General features: G+C 36.9%; 1 protein-coding gene and 1 long non-coding RNA gene across 3 annotated transcripts in view; one reads left to right on the top strand and one right to left on the bottom strand.

The window, feature by feature from the left end:
- Window positions 1-15,112, top strand: part of LOC117400636 (cyclic AMP-responsive element-binding protein 5-like) — a 141,497-nt gene that overhangs the window by 71,459 nt on the left and 54,926 nt on the right. The gene's annotated exons all lie outside the window — the stretch shown is intronic.
- On the bottom strand, window positions 1,784-15,104 carry LOC117400637 (uncharacterized). Of its 2 annotated transcripts, XR_009327662.1 has the most exons (7): window positions 14,270-15,104; window positions 4,850-4,925; window positions 4,422-4,537; window positions 4,291-4,323; window positions 3,118-3,958; window positions 2,705-2,797; window positions 1,807-1,936 (listed from the first exon to the last, which is right to left on the bottom strand). It is a non-coding gene; the product is annotated as an uncharacterized LOC117400637 (long non-coding RNA). The 2 variants fall into 2 exon arrangements; XR_004663365.2 differs by lacking the exon at window positions 14,270-15,104 and having other exon boundaries at window positions 1,784-1,936; window positions 4,850-5,134.

Below are 15,112 nucleotides of genomic sequence, written 5' to 3'. Positions count from 1 at the left end.
CATGGCTTGGCAAGGGATGACAGAGGGGGAGGGGGTGTGTGATGGACGGACGGATGACGATAACTGAACAATAATACAGTACCGGTAAGAAATTAAAGTTACTTTCACCTCTGAATATAACACATCCAAACACATCAAGCAAGTTCTACAATTCAAAAAATATATCGGGATTCAAAAATGTCATATGAAGTGGGCACAAGTCTGTAAAGTGAGAATTGTTCAGTGTTTTACAGATTAGTTAGAATTAAGCATTAATGTCTGACACAGCAGAGCTTCTAGGTAATTGACACAGCGACAGTTCTGTGCCTCAAGGGTACTTAGCTCAAGCTCAGTTTTCTACAGGTAAGGACCACTGATTGCTGTTTTTTCAAACTGAATAAAAGTTTTTGTGTGTTTTGTGTATTATGTATTTATGGTTATTTTTTGGAATGGATCACTTAGGCTGCTTGACATACATGTCACCAGAAAAGCAACTTTCAAGAGTCCATTTGTTTCAATGATCTCATAATAATGTGTCTACTCAGAACCTGATTGGATGAGACAATTAATGAGGTTGACATTGTTTAACAGAAACAAAGAGAAACTCATATTGTGTGTCACTTTTCTGTATGTCTGCTCAATCCTTAGCCAATGCTCTGGAGAATAATTTCCTCTTTTTCAATTTTATGCATTTTACACTGTCAGCATATTTAAAAGTTAAAAACAATCTGACTAGTTTTTCATGTGATCCTAATTATATTTATTTCCCGGAAACCTGTATGGAGACGCACAGTGATTTGATTTTGTGAAGCAAAAGCAGAAGTGTTGATATTCACATACTGTAAAACTTTAAATAAACGCCCCCACGTTTATTTACAATATTTGCCAGTAGCCCCGGCACCTATTTGAGACCGGCAACTATTCAGTAGGAGTTAGAACATTTTGAGTGCTGAGTGCCAGCACTCTGCTACAGGAAGTGCCGTGAGTGCCGGCACTCTGCTACTTGAAGTGCCTGGGTGGCCTGCAGTGTCCTGGGACACTGCCGTGAGTGTCCTGCGGTGTCCTGGGACACTGCCGTGAGTGTCCTGCATAGGATTGTATTGTACCTTGTGAGTGGCCTGCGGTGGCCTGCGGTGTCCTGTACTGCGTGAAACTCATGGTATTAATTATTATTGTTGTTGTTATGATTAATATCAATAATTACGTATGGAATTCTTTGGGGTGGTATGCCTATATTGTCGGACTTTAACGTGATAATTATAATTTGCTTCTGGCTCGTACTACTGTGCTGCCTGGGACACTGCAGTGAGTGGCCTGCATAGGATACTATTTTACTACGTAAGTGGCCTGCATAGGATTGTATTGTACTTTGTGAGAGGACTGCGGAGTCCTAGGACACTGCCGTAAGTGTCCTGTGTGCTAAACAGGCTGTTGATAGTGTGACAAACATCCCTGTTCTCTGCAGAGCAATTGAAAGAGGAAGTAGGGATACAAATCTCCTTGTACTTGGACTGAGCTGTTTTTTCTAATGGTCTCTCTGTGTATGTGTGCAAGGAAAGTCAAGCTTAAGAAATATGTGTAAAAGTGTGTTTGCTCAGCAACAGGAGATGCGGGGCACATGTAATACAAAGCCTGGAAGAGATGAAGAGGTAATGGAAGTTGCAACTTAACAACAGGCATCTTTAGGGATGTCTCTTCAAATATTTGTCTGATAATCAATACAATGAGATGCATACACAATTAATGCTATTTAGTTGAATTGTTTTGGTAGACCAAATAAAACAAAATTATGCTTCAATCAAACTTGTTGTAAGTTTATTCAGTAAACATTATTAAAACAAATATATGTCGTATATAAAAAAAAATAGAAAATAACAAAATTACAAAATAGAAAAGGAGGAAGGGGCTTCTCCGGATGAATGGCACAGGAATGGGTTTCCAAGGCATTCCAAGACATCTACAAATTAAAACACAGGCCCAACTGTTGTCAAAATTAGACAGCTCGGTTGCAATGTGCATGAGAATAACACAAGTTATCTTAAAATGCAGCATGGCACAATTAATTCAACGTTTTTTTTTTTTTAATACAAAGTAAGGCATTAGTAGTCAATAGTAGTACATTGCTAGTAAATGTGGTGTTTTAACAAGCAGATATTTTCAATTTATTTTAAAAAAAAAGTCTGACTGATTTCTCAAATACAAATGTATGACAATTACAGTCCCACTACCTTTTAAAACAGCTGATACAACACCCTTTCAAATCATGTTTACACAGACACTAAGTCAATGGCCGTTACTTAACATGCTACTGCAACACTACAGTCCTGCACTGCATTCTATGCAGTCTGCTTTGACAAGAGCTATCTTAGCTTTGTATCTGCATAGACCTTCATGCTTCTGAAGGATTTTGATAGTAACCTGTAATGCAAAACAGTCATTAGAAAAATCGTAGTTTGTTTCTGGTCATTAAGAGACTGTCTGTGACTACATAGCCCTGGCAGATCCTCCTCTGTCACAAGACTCTGGTGCTAAAATAATGCTTCACGTATATGTGTAACTGGGAGAAACTGTAATATACTGAAGTTTGAATCTGAAAGTTCACAGCATGATACTTACTTCATACAACTGTACAGAACAGACCCTATTGAGTGATTCACTTCTGTTAATGTTTGTTCTATTATTGTAACAGGAACTCCATAAATGTGTTTGTATGATGAGGTCTTACCTCTGGACCAAGAACATCCAGGACTAATGATGTTTTATGAAGGCTAGCACAGAAACCCATCACCTTCTTGATGTGATCGAATAAAGCAGTTGTCTGAAGAGGGGAAACAATGGTGTGGAGGTTATTAATAAAGGCATCCATACCACATAAAAATATCACTGTAAAATTAATGACTTGCCACATTTTCATCAAAAATACAAATTCTTGTTTTCAATTCTTGCTTTAATTTTGCAATGTATGTAGGATTAGTAAAAAGAAACATCCTGTTGGACTTTTTACTTCCTTGAATTATGACATTCCCCAAATCATGCATTCCAGAAAAGATATCACAATCACAACATAAGAAAATACAGACATCAAAACACGGGGAAATACATACAGACACTAAATACAAATATATTTTACATACTTACACACTTTCCATGAATATGTACGGTAGTGAAATGTAAATTTATTGACATGTTTCTACAGCAATGGAACTGCCATCAACACTGGTGGTATCTTCATGGTCTGCCAAGGATTCAGATACAGTTTCACAGAGCACCTCCTGTTTTTCTTGGTATATCCACCACATTGACAAGTATCTGTGCACACAGAATGACATTTTCTTACTTCCCTTGCACTGGCAGTACCAGTGCCCTGTTTTTGTGTCAAATGTGACGACACCAGTAGTCTTGTTTACCAGTGTAAACTAAAAAATAAAAATATCTTTCTGAAAAGCCATGGGCATCATAAAGCACTGGATGAACTGCACAAGCACCTTCAATTGAGGCTTGAGATGCCATGCTTGCACACTCATCTTTCCGAAAGTTAGATTTTAATCCTTTGCTCAAAAGTCTGTCAAGGGGCTGCTGGCATAATTGATTTGGAGGTGAATATGGGAGTGAATGCACCGTTCTTTGAAAATGGCAGCATTCCATTCCTGGATTGCCACTCCTATTAGCAAGAGCCATGAACTCTCGGCATTCTTCAAGTCCACAATCTAGAATTTGTGCTGTAAAAGATTTCCGTACGTGAACTGGAGCCCTTGGACCACTTTGTGCTTTTCCTGTGAAGTATATTCCTTTCAGCACATCTACACAAAAAATGGGGTCCTTGCCAGAGCCATGTTGGTGTGCAGCATGGAGTCGTAATGATGTGTGACAAGTAAATGTCGATTTGCACACACTGCACTGGTTTGCAATGATGGGGGTCCAGATGTACTTTTCAATTCAAGGACATTCACTGGAATTTGTAAATCTTTCTTTGATGTATCTATAAAAATAAACAACAACAAAAAACCCACATAATAAAGTATGCTTTTCCTAATTATAGATATACTTGCTGGAACAATTTCACATTGAAATACAGTCTTTTATCGAACAATAATAACTTTGATCTGAAACACAGTGGAAACAATAATTACCATGAAATATAATACTGTAGTCTAAAATACCTGTACTTGTACATTAAGTAGGAATTAATTTTTGGGCTTGTTTTTTATAACACATTTTTTTAAATTAGCACTTTGGTTTTATAATATTTTTTTTTCAAAAAATAAATTAGCCCATATGAAAAACAACAACAAAAATAACTCTTTAATTTACCTTTAGGTGTTGTTTTGCATATAATGTTGTACCCTGTAAAATTAGAAGAAAAAAGTTCAAACATAAAATCACACTTATTGGCAGTTATATTTTCAATGTATTATTATATTCAAAGGAATACAATGACTTACCATGCTTCACTAAGTGGCTCCTAAAGTTGCTTCTGCGCTGAAGTGTAGATTGACCAGTGCAATCTCTGCTTTTTTGATGAACTTGTTAGTAAACCACAATTACATTATGTAATTTTCTGTAGACAGAGAAATAAAGAACACAAATTATATAATAATAATAATAATAATAATAATAATAATAATAATAATAATAATAATAATAATAATAATGTTTACATTATGAAATGAGAAAATGAATATATATATACACACACATATATATATATATATATATATAGAGAGAGAGAGAGAGAGAGAGAGAGAGAGAGAGAGAGAGAGAGAGAGAGAGAGAGAGAGGGATGAATAGATATATGGTCATCGACATAAAATCAATACAGACAATTCTAATTTTTGAAAATGATTACGTATGTATGCAAAGCAGTTCAAACCTTCATCTTTTTCTTCGAAAGCGATGGAAAAATTCCAATGCTTTTGCAATAAATGTTGTCTTGTAGCACTCTGAAACTACAATAAGGACAGCATGCAAATAAATTCTTGTACCTGTGATACATGGTTATTTAAATTTTATTCATAACTTTATGGTTGATATTGGTAATATTTTCACGTGCCACATAAAAAAGAAAATGCACAGAAATCTAAATTACAATCTTACAGTACGTAAGTTAGAGTACATAACTTAAAGACGTAAAGAAATAGGCTACCTTATTGTAAAACTTGTGAAGTCATTGTAATTAACTAGACACATTACAGGAAAAGGCATACTTACATGACATAGTTAAACTGTATTATTTAGCTTTCAAAGTTAGAAGACATAAATGACATAAGTATCTTATTGGTCCAATTTCAGGTAGCTCTGATTGGATTTCTAATACAATGCACGCAACACATATACAAGTTGCTAATGTAACAGGGTTTATTCACATTTGATTTAATGTTAGTTTGTTATTATTTTAACACATTTATAAAGCATGTGTGTATGTTTTTAATGGTTTCATATTTCAGTATTTTAAAAGGCATTGGGGATTGTTCTTGAATTATAATTAAACAGCATCCTATGCAGGCCACTTACGCAGTATAATAGTATCCTATGCAGGCCACTCACTGCAGTGTCCCAGGCAGCACAGTAGTATCAGCCAGAAGCAACTTATAATTATCACGTTAAAGTCCGACAATATAGGCATACCACCCCAAAGAATTCCATACGTAATTATTAATATTAATCATAACAACAACAATAATAATTAATACTGTGAGTTTCACGCAGTACAGGACACCGCAGGCCACTCACAAAGTACAATACAATCCCTTGCAGGACACTTACGGCAGTGTCCCAGGACACCGCAGGCCACTCGGCACTTCCTGTAGCAGAGTGCCGGCACTCAGCACTCAAAATGTTCTAACTCCTTCTCCGACTCTGCGTTTATTATGTAAGATCACTAACAACTGCAAATACTTCAGATGCAATCATGAAAAAGCTGCCTGTACACAACCTTATAGAAACGACATAAGTAAATTACAACATTCCAGCAACGCCATTAAAGGTTGTGTCAGTGGGTAATAACAGTTTGTATTGTAATAATAATAAAAACAGTAGAATCCACTAAAGACAGCCCTGTAAATATCAAAACACAAGCGTGTATTAAGGTAGGCTTGCAGCACAATAAAGAAACAAACATGGTTTTAAAATTAATAAAAAGCAATAAGTATCCTTATTAACACATATTGTATTTATTGTTCACCCTCAAAACGTGTACATTGGTAAGCATGGACAATCGATGAAAAATTAACCAGCAACTAATCTTCATTGCAAAACAACAGCATGAAATAGTGTGTTAATACAAAAAATATGTTCATACTGTTGGCCCAAGACACACTCAAAAAATGCTTCAAACTGTTTAAAGATTAATAATAAAATCAATACAAGTACCAGTTTTATCACAAAATCAAAGCAAAAGTGACAAATTTGTTTTTATAACATGTACATTGATAAATAAGAAAACGCTGGAAAAGGAGCAAAATATGAATATTCATTGCAAGACTCAAATGCACTAAATACTATTAATTATTATTATTATTCATTTCTTAGCAGATGTCTTTATCCAGGGCGACTTACAATTGTTACAAGATATCACATTATTTTTTACACATTATTTTTTACATTACCCATTTATACAGTTGGGTTTTTACTGGAGCAATCTAGGTAAAGTACCTTGCTTAAGGGTACAGCAGCAGTGTCCCCCACCTGGGATTGAACCCACGACCCTCCGGTCAAGAGTCCAGAGCCCTAACCACTACTCCACACTGCTGTTAATATAAAATAATATAATATAATATAATATAATATAATATAATATAATATAATATAATATTAAATAAATAAATAAATAAATAAATAAATAAATATAAAATAAAATAAAAACATGTTCAAATACACTAAAAGGCAACCCTGGTAATATCAGAAAACAAGTTTGTATTTTACTTACTTTCAGCACACTCAAAAAAGCTTCACAACTGGTTTTAAAATGAATAACATCATAAAAAAAAAAAAAAACCCTGATATGTGTACCTTTTAAAGTAAATTAAATTCAGTTTTCTTATCATTCAACCTGAGCCTCAGGGTCTCTTCATCTCTGTTGAAAAACGAATTGGTGAGCTCACTGTACAGCGGTGTGTGTGTATTGACTGGAACATTCAGTATGATGCGCATTATAATATTATTCATAACCCTGCGTTTAAAAGAGATCCGGCGTCTATTTACCATATTTCCCAGCAGTCCCGGTACCTATTCGAGACCCAGCGAGTATTGGTGACCTGCGATTATTTGAAGTTTTACGGTAACTTTGTAAATATCTTCAAATTTAATAAAAAAAAAACTACAGGAAGAATTTGACATTCGGTGTGTTTACATGAGCATAATGTTTTCCGAAAACTAATTCTGATATCAAAAGTCATGTAAACACAGTTTTCGGAAAATGTATCGGAATATTCAGAAAGTCAGTTTTCGGAAAACAGCACCTAGAAATTTCTGATTCAATTCCGAAAACTAACAAAATGTATGTCATGTAAACACAGTTTTCGGAAAACTTATTCCGATAGCGTACTGCACATATGCAAACTTTGACCTTCATTCCTGCACGTGGTTTTAGAAAACAGAGAAAATAATAATAAATCTGTACTGAGTCTGCATGCATCCATTTGTCTAGTTAGGGATAAAGTAATACATTTGTTAAAGTTGTATGTATTTGTTAAAGTTGTATGTATTTGTTAATAGCCCATACTGAAGCAGCAGATGTTTTCCAGCTTTAAAATGATGTGATCATTTAAAATAATGTCTGCAAAAGAAACTGGTAATATAGAACAGGATGAGCTTTTGGGGAATCTGAATAGAGGTATAGGATAGTAATCTTTGAATTTAAGACCTGACACTTCGATAAAGCATATTGGATTGGTCTCCGTTCTATCGCAGAAATATCCGGTCATGTAAACGTACTGATTGATTACAGGTTTCTGTGGTTGTACAATTACAAATGTATACATAATTAGTAATTTAAAAATGTTTCTCTGTTTCATCCTGTTAAGCTGTGAATCAATCAGTACTTTTACATGACAAAGTGTTTTCCTAAAACTAATGTTTTCGGAAAACTGAATCAGAAAACTGATTTTCTTAAAACGTCACTTTTCTTTGTTTACATGATTAACGATAGAAAGTCTAATTAGAATTCAACTGTATACATGGATTGAAGTTTTCAGAAAACTGTTTACATGACTTTTGATATCGGAATTAGTTTTCCGATTGTTCCTATCAGGTCTTGTTTATAGTAATGTTTGTACATCTGACTGCAGGACTGTATTTCTGGTACAGTGCATTTTGTGTATTGATAGTGAGCACGGTAAAACTCACAATAAACATACCCTTTTAGTTAAACTGGAACTGAACCTTAATGTTGTTTTCATAGGTGCTTAAGACAGAATGACTTTGGATTTAAATTTCCCCTTCAGAATTTCTGTAATTATGATAAATTGCTTTTGTAAGACCCTTCCCTCCTTTCTGTCCTTTAAATAAAACAAAATCCTAAATAACCCTTGCAGGTGCCGATGCCAGTCTCCAACAAAATAATATCATTTTATAAAGACTTGTAGAAAGTGCACGTGTAGAAGAAAATAAATGACTGAGTTCACATATTATCCTTTGTGCTGTACATTAAAAAGTAATGTGAACTAGTAGTACAATAAATACTCTAATTGGTCCATGTGGTTTTGATCAGTGAAGTTACTTCTACTTGTGAGTATAAACCCTATAATACCAGGTGCGGGTTTCTTGAGCCCTAAAAAGTGTTTCATTTTCCAAAGTTTTTCACCAGAGAAATGAATTGAGTCTATGACAGTGTTGTTCCACTAGTAGAGATGCCAGCTTTTGAAGCAATAGAACCTGGTGTTTTAAGAAAGTTTAGAATTATTTTGTTAAATATGCACATTCCTTTAAAATATTGTCATAATACTTCCCTGTGCATTGTAGGAAAAAAAAGCATTTCAATTATAATTTAAAGTGTTTTCAGTGCCTTCAGGACTGTCCCAGGAAAACTTAGACAAGTGGTAACTCTGCAGGCTGAGTTCACTGAATAGCACTAATCTTGGGACTACCTAATGTTACCTTAGGCAAGGTTGCCCTATATTTGTGCTAATCTGGGTCTGGGAGACCAGCTGTTAGAGTAGTGGGGTGGTGCAATGTTTGGAGCACATATTGACAGCTTTTCAGAATTAGCTTGCCAAAATGAATGTTTTGTTCTTACGCCAATCTATGAATAATTACTGTTATTATTCATCGCTGACTACTCCCTGATGGGTTAACTGTAAGCTTCTTGTGGGTTATGTAGAAGTGTGGAAAATACTTACATGTACTTATATGACTAACACACAACTTTTACTCTCATGTGCTTAATTATTTGATGGTGTTCAAACATGGGCTGGAGTGCCTTTGGAAGATTAAGCATGGTTCTAAAAAGGCCTCAAGAGGAAAGTCTTGGACCCTCAATGCAAAAATGACTCAAAAATTACAAACGACTCAATGGAGTATGGAAAGATGCATGCTGGGAATAACAAGAAGAGACAGGAAAAGGAAGGAATGGATGTGTAACACAGTACTTAACCTTTTAAGGGTAAGCAACGGTTCTAATAGAGGTATCAAATCTTTATCTGAATCTTAGGTTCAAAGGAGGCTGGTTATCTAGTCCAGTTGTACCCTATGGGTTCAATGCTCAAGGAAAAAAAATAATATATAGAATGGTTAGAAAGCAATTCAAATGAACAACAGGACTCATGTGATCAGTTGGCCAAAACTTTTCTTTGTATTTCAATACAGTTTAAAAAAATACAATGCGCAATAACAGTAGAATTGAGATCTCAATAAAATAAAAAAAAAATAAAGTATCAAAAAAAAATAAAAAACAGTCTTTGTGCACTTTATTCAACTATTCCTACCACCCGCCAAGTTGGAGCAGTGTTGGTTTTCAAGGTTTGTCCTTGCTCATAAAGCAGGAATGACACTGAAGACAGTTGAAGTTGGCCGAAGTTGTAGCAGTCAAACTTCTGGGATCTTCTTAAATCTCAAAAAACAAAAACCAGCCAGGATTCTCTATTTTCTTTTTTATCAGACGAAAAACCATTCGAACTTGGCTCAGTTTCAGTATCCCCAATCTCTCTGGTACTCTATTTTCTATAATCTTGAAGAATTACTCAATATTTTTCAATATTTTTCTTGTTATTTTAATCTCTAGGCTGCCTTCTTGTCTTTTCTGCTCACCACGCGCTAAGGAATGGGAAGTGAAAGAAAGTTCTAGACGTTTCTTTCTGTAAGGGACCATCAATAAAGTACGGACTGCAATGAAAACTCTGGTTACTTAGGGATCGTCTCACAAGCATAAAATAACCTGGGTTATAGATGGATAAGAGCGCAAACAAAAGTATGCAATGTTATTATAAGAGCGAAAAAACTGAAATGGCAATGGGCCGGACATGTAGCAAGAAGAACAGACCATTGCTGGACCAAAAAGATACTAGACTGGATCCCAAGAGATATAAAGTGACCAAGAAGAAGATGAAATTAGGAAACACGCCGGAGCAACGTGGATGAGGGACGCAGCAGACAGGCTTTTGTGGAAGAATCTTCGGTAGGCCTTCATCCAGCAGTGGATTGAAAAAGGCTGATAATGATGATTGAGATATATATATATATATATATATATATATATATATATATATATATATATATATATATATATATATATATATACAGTGCCTTGCAAAAGTATTCAGACCCCTGACCAATTCTCTCATATTACTGAATTACAAATGGTACATTGAAATTTTGTTCTGTTTGATATTTTATTTTAAAACACTGAAACTCAAAATCAATTATTGTAAGGTGACATTGGTTTTATGTTGGGACTCATAAAACCATCATTTATGTTGGACTCGCCCAAATTAATGACATGGGTGAACCAGATTCACCCAGCATCGATGTTGAAGCGTTGGACGAAACTAGACTTGCCACGAAATTCTGTGAAAACTGTTGAAAAAACGGGTTTCGCCCAGTCGTCTTTTTCAAGGTCTGGGCCAATCTAGATTCGCCAAATTGGAATGCTGAAAAAAAAGTGGTAACTTCAGGATTCGCCCAGAAGCCCTTGGCGAAACTTGCACTTGGAAGCTGGCAGAGGAGAGAGTAGAAATGCAAAACTGGACTCACCAGACCACCAGGTTTCCCCTTAACATACAGATAGATAAATAGGTAGATACTGTGCATCAAAAGAAACTTATCACTTATATTTGGATAAAATTCACTAGATGTGATCGAAAAATGACAAACTCTGTTTTAGAGCAGATGCAGTGACTTTTTATTGTGCTAATTAACAATTGACATCACGAAGATGATCCAAAATGATCTATCGATCTTGGGTAGGTGTTGTGACTCTTGGTCTCCCAGTTCGGTTTGTGGCCTGTCATTGACATAGTATGTCTGGTTATACTGTCTCGCCATGTTTGAAATTGCTGGCTGTGAGCACCCAAGGTGGCGAGCCACAGTACGCTGCCCTTGTCCACCCTCCAACATGCCGATTGCACGAAGGATCTGCTCTCTTGACAGACGTGGCATATTGTTTTTTTTCTGTAATTTTCTTTATTGCTTTTTTTCAAGCTTGCAATTCAACAGCTGAAATCACTCCATATCCAGTGTCCAATTAACTGTCTTACTAATTAGGTGATTAAGTGCATATGCTTCAGTCATAGTCACTCAAGCGTGTCATGGTCAAGGATGAATGATCGAGTGATTAAAAAGAAACCAAAACATTTTGTCAATATATATAGTAATAAAACTTTTTTATTCTAACAGTCCAAAAACAAGGTAGGTTTTGTTCATTCTAGACGTTCTGAAATACATTCAGTGTCTATGTTAATTCGACCTGAACTGATAGATAGGGACATTGTTTTCTTAGTACAATTAATGAAGGAATTGTGATTTGTTTGCAAAACTGCTTCTGCCATGGTATTATAGGTATGACTGTCATCTAATCAACTGGAGAGAGAAAGGTTATGTTGCTTGCATTGTTTGGGTCGGCTGATGTCTATACGTTTATTGTATAAAGGGAAATGGCCCCTTATACCACTGAACACCTTCCAACGTCTTGTAGCCTCCACAGGTGGTTCTAATTTTTTATGCATGTATCGATTCTGCATGTGTGCTCAGTGAAATGTTCAACTCCCAGATTGATGAGAAATATACAATGAAATCACTGGCAAAAAAACAGTATTTCACGCTTTCAGATAATTAATGCCATGTGCATGCTGAATATTAAATTGTACGCAGTTTTCATGGCTGGATTTGTAAATGGTTGCATATGCGGTGCATTTTTCAATGTTTTCTGTTATACCAGGGATGGCCAAACTTCCTGACCCTACGAGCCACATACCAAAATGTTCATATGGCCGAGAGCCACAAGACACGTACTATAAAACAAGAAATGTTTTCGAACAAGACATTTTAAATACTAGCATTGTTTTTAAAAATGTTTTAATCCTCTCAAATGCTATAACGTACTCTTGCTCGTACTCTGTGCAGTACAGTAGTTGTTATCTTTTGATGGCAGCAAAATACACAAGAACAAGAGAGAACATTGCTGAGCCTTACAGTGTCTGTGTAATTTGTATTGTACTGTAGATCTACATTGTTATATGTATTATTTATTTATTAGCAGACGCCCTTACCCAGGACGACTTCTAGTTGTATACAAAAACTACATATCAAGATTTACAGGACAATTAAGAGCAAGATACAAAATACAATGACTTTAGTCCTAATAAGAGCAAATACAAAACACAGTACGATTTGATATCGGGGCAGTTCAAGAGCAGATAACAGTGTTGATAGTTACACCAGGGTTAGATACGAGTGCAAGTGAAATACAAAATACTACAGATTGGGATAAGTGCAAGATTAAATACAAAAAAGTAGGGAGCAGATAAGTGCAAGTTAAAGGCAGAGTGCTATATTGTCCAGAAGGGAAGGGTTGAGTTTTACAGGTGTTGTCTGAAGAGGTGTGTCTTGAGGAGGCGCTGGAAGGTGGTCATGGACTGGGCAGTCCTGACATCCATAGGAAGGTCGTTCCACCACTGCGGGGCAAGGGTGGAGAAAGAGAGGGCTCTGGAGGCAGGGGAGCGTAGAGGAAGTACTGCCAGTCTTCTAGTGTAGGTGGAGCAGAGAGGTCGGGGTGGGGGTGTAGGGAGAGATGAGGGTCTAGGGGTAGCTGGGTGCAGTCTGGTCAAGGCATCAGTAGGCGAGTACAAGAGTCTTGAACTGGATGCGAGCAGTGATCGGGAGCCAGTGGAGTGAGTGGAGCAGTGGAGTAGTGTGGGAGAAGTGAGGCAGAGAGAACAGCAGGCGAGCATCGGAGTTCTGGATGAGCTGGAGCTGCGGACGGGTGGTGGACGCAGGGAGGGCGGCCAGGAGGGAGTTGCAGTAGTCTATATGGGAGAGTACCAGGGCCTGGACGAGGAGTTACCTGGAGTAGTTGGTGAGGAAGGGTCAGAATCTAAATTCACTTCAATCAACCACAGCTCTGAACACTTCAGAAAATTAATTCCTTCAACCAGCTAATGTAGTTACATCAGCAACAAGCATTCAATTGTACTTACCAGAATCGCTAGTTTCTTCCTTGTGAGTGCAAACAGCAAAACACAATCCAAGCAGTTCGGTCGCTAGAACAACTGATTAGCCAAGGGAAAAACAACGTTAATTTGAACACTACAGCCAGCTAAGAGAAACACCATGATCAAGCTCTTCAGCACAGTGTGTGTGTATGAGTGAGTGAGTAAGACAGAACCAGAACCAGGGTTGAATACCGAAGCGTAAGTAAGCAAGTCGAAACCGCTGACAGGCGTGCGAGTAGCCAGAGTTCGTTTATTATTGAACAGAAAAGATTAGTTCAGAGATTACTGGAGATCCCACCAAAGTTTTCATACACTGTGTTGTATGTACTCTGTGCGCTATCATTGCTGGTAGTGTCACGTGAGCTGTTCAGTGTGTTAAATAACCGTCTCGATCGCCTGCATGTCACTCAGCACTGAAAACACGCACCCACACGACAGACAGCTACCCTGTCACAAGCATTAATACCCTTTTTTAAATAGGGAAGCTCCCTACTAAAAGCTGAATCTCAAAACAATAATTGTGTGAATATAGTAATTGTTACAGCTGTGTGTAATGGTATTTAAAACAGGATTAATTTATCCGACTTTTTACATATGCTCTCTCATCAGATCACTTCATCGTACGTTATATAAATCTCAGGTAAGCTCACCTGGGCAGTGCTGTCACAATCCCAGTTGTAATCCTACCCTCCACCTCCCCAACTTCCACCTTAATGCAGGCAGTCCCCTTGACGGGGGGAGGTGAAGGACGTGGCTTCGTCACGGTCCACCCCTGGCATCGCCAGATCAGTTCCTCTTTCAAAGGGCGGTGTCTTCTTCTTTTCCCCTTAACAGGCGGGACCAGCGGTCAAATAGTCCATAATCACCACTCTCACCATACCCATACAAGCAGTCATGATCCCGACATTGAATTGCAGTATGTGATAAATAATGTTATCTCCAACAGTGATAACATGTGATCTCATGATCACAGTCCCTCTGCTTTTGAGAATGTATAAAAAAGATAAAGTACAACTGCTACTGTTAATAACTTGTGTTATTAGATCATCCTTACTTTTCAGATCAAAAGTTATTAATTTCACAACAGGCCAATGCGATGCAGGCTATTGTTAATAGACAGTCCAACAGTCCACCAACCCAGGTTCAAATGGGCATGGGGCCACATTACATCTGTAGTCTCCATCAAATGAAAAGTAAATGGGAGTCACTGTGTCCGACAAGTAGCTGCCTTCGAAGGGAATGAGCCAGCTTTCCTTTGGGAAATGTGCGTCTAATAACCCTAGATACTGTATTCTCTAATAAAAGTCAGCCTTGGTTGTAAGCCATTAGTGTTGATTTATATTATCAGATTCATATTATTTCTTGAAGTCCAAACCCCATGGCCTTTTTTTAAGTTTCTGATTAAAACCAGTAAATCACTCCCAGGACTTCCACAGTGTTTACTCTGATGTGAAGGCAGCTGCTTGCTGTTTGAGGAGGCTCTGTTTCTCTTT

The sequence above is a fragment of the Acipenser ruthenus genome, chromosome 4 (assembly GCF_902713425.1).
Source record: "Acipenser ruthenus chromosome 4, fAciRut3.2 maternal haplotype, whole genome shotgun sequence".
NCBI classification, from domain to species: domain Eukaryota; kingdom Metazoa; phylum Chordata; class Actinopteri; order Acipenseriformes; family Acipenseridae; genus Acipenser; species Acipenser ruthenus.
The sequence above is the reverse complement of the archived record's forward strand: the minus strand, read 5'-3'. Positions and strand labels throughout refer to the sequence as shown.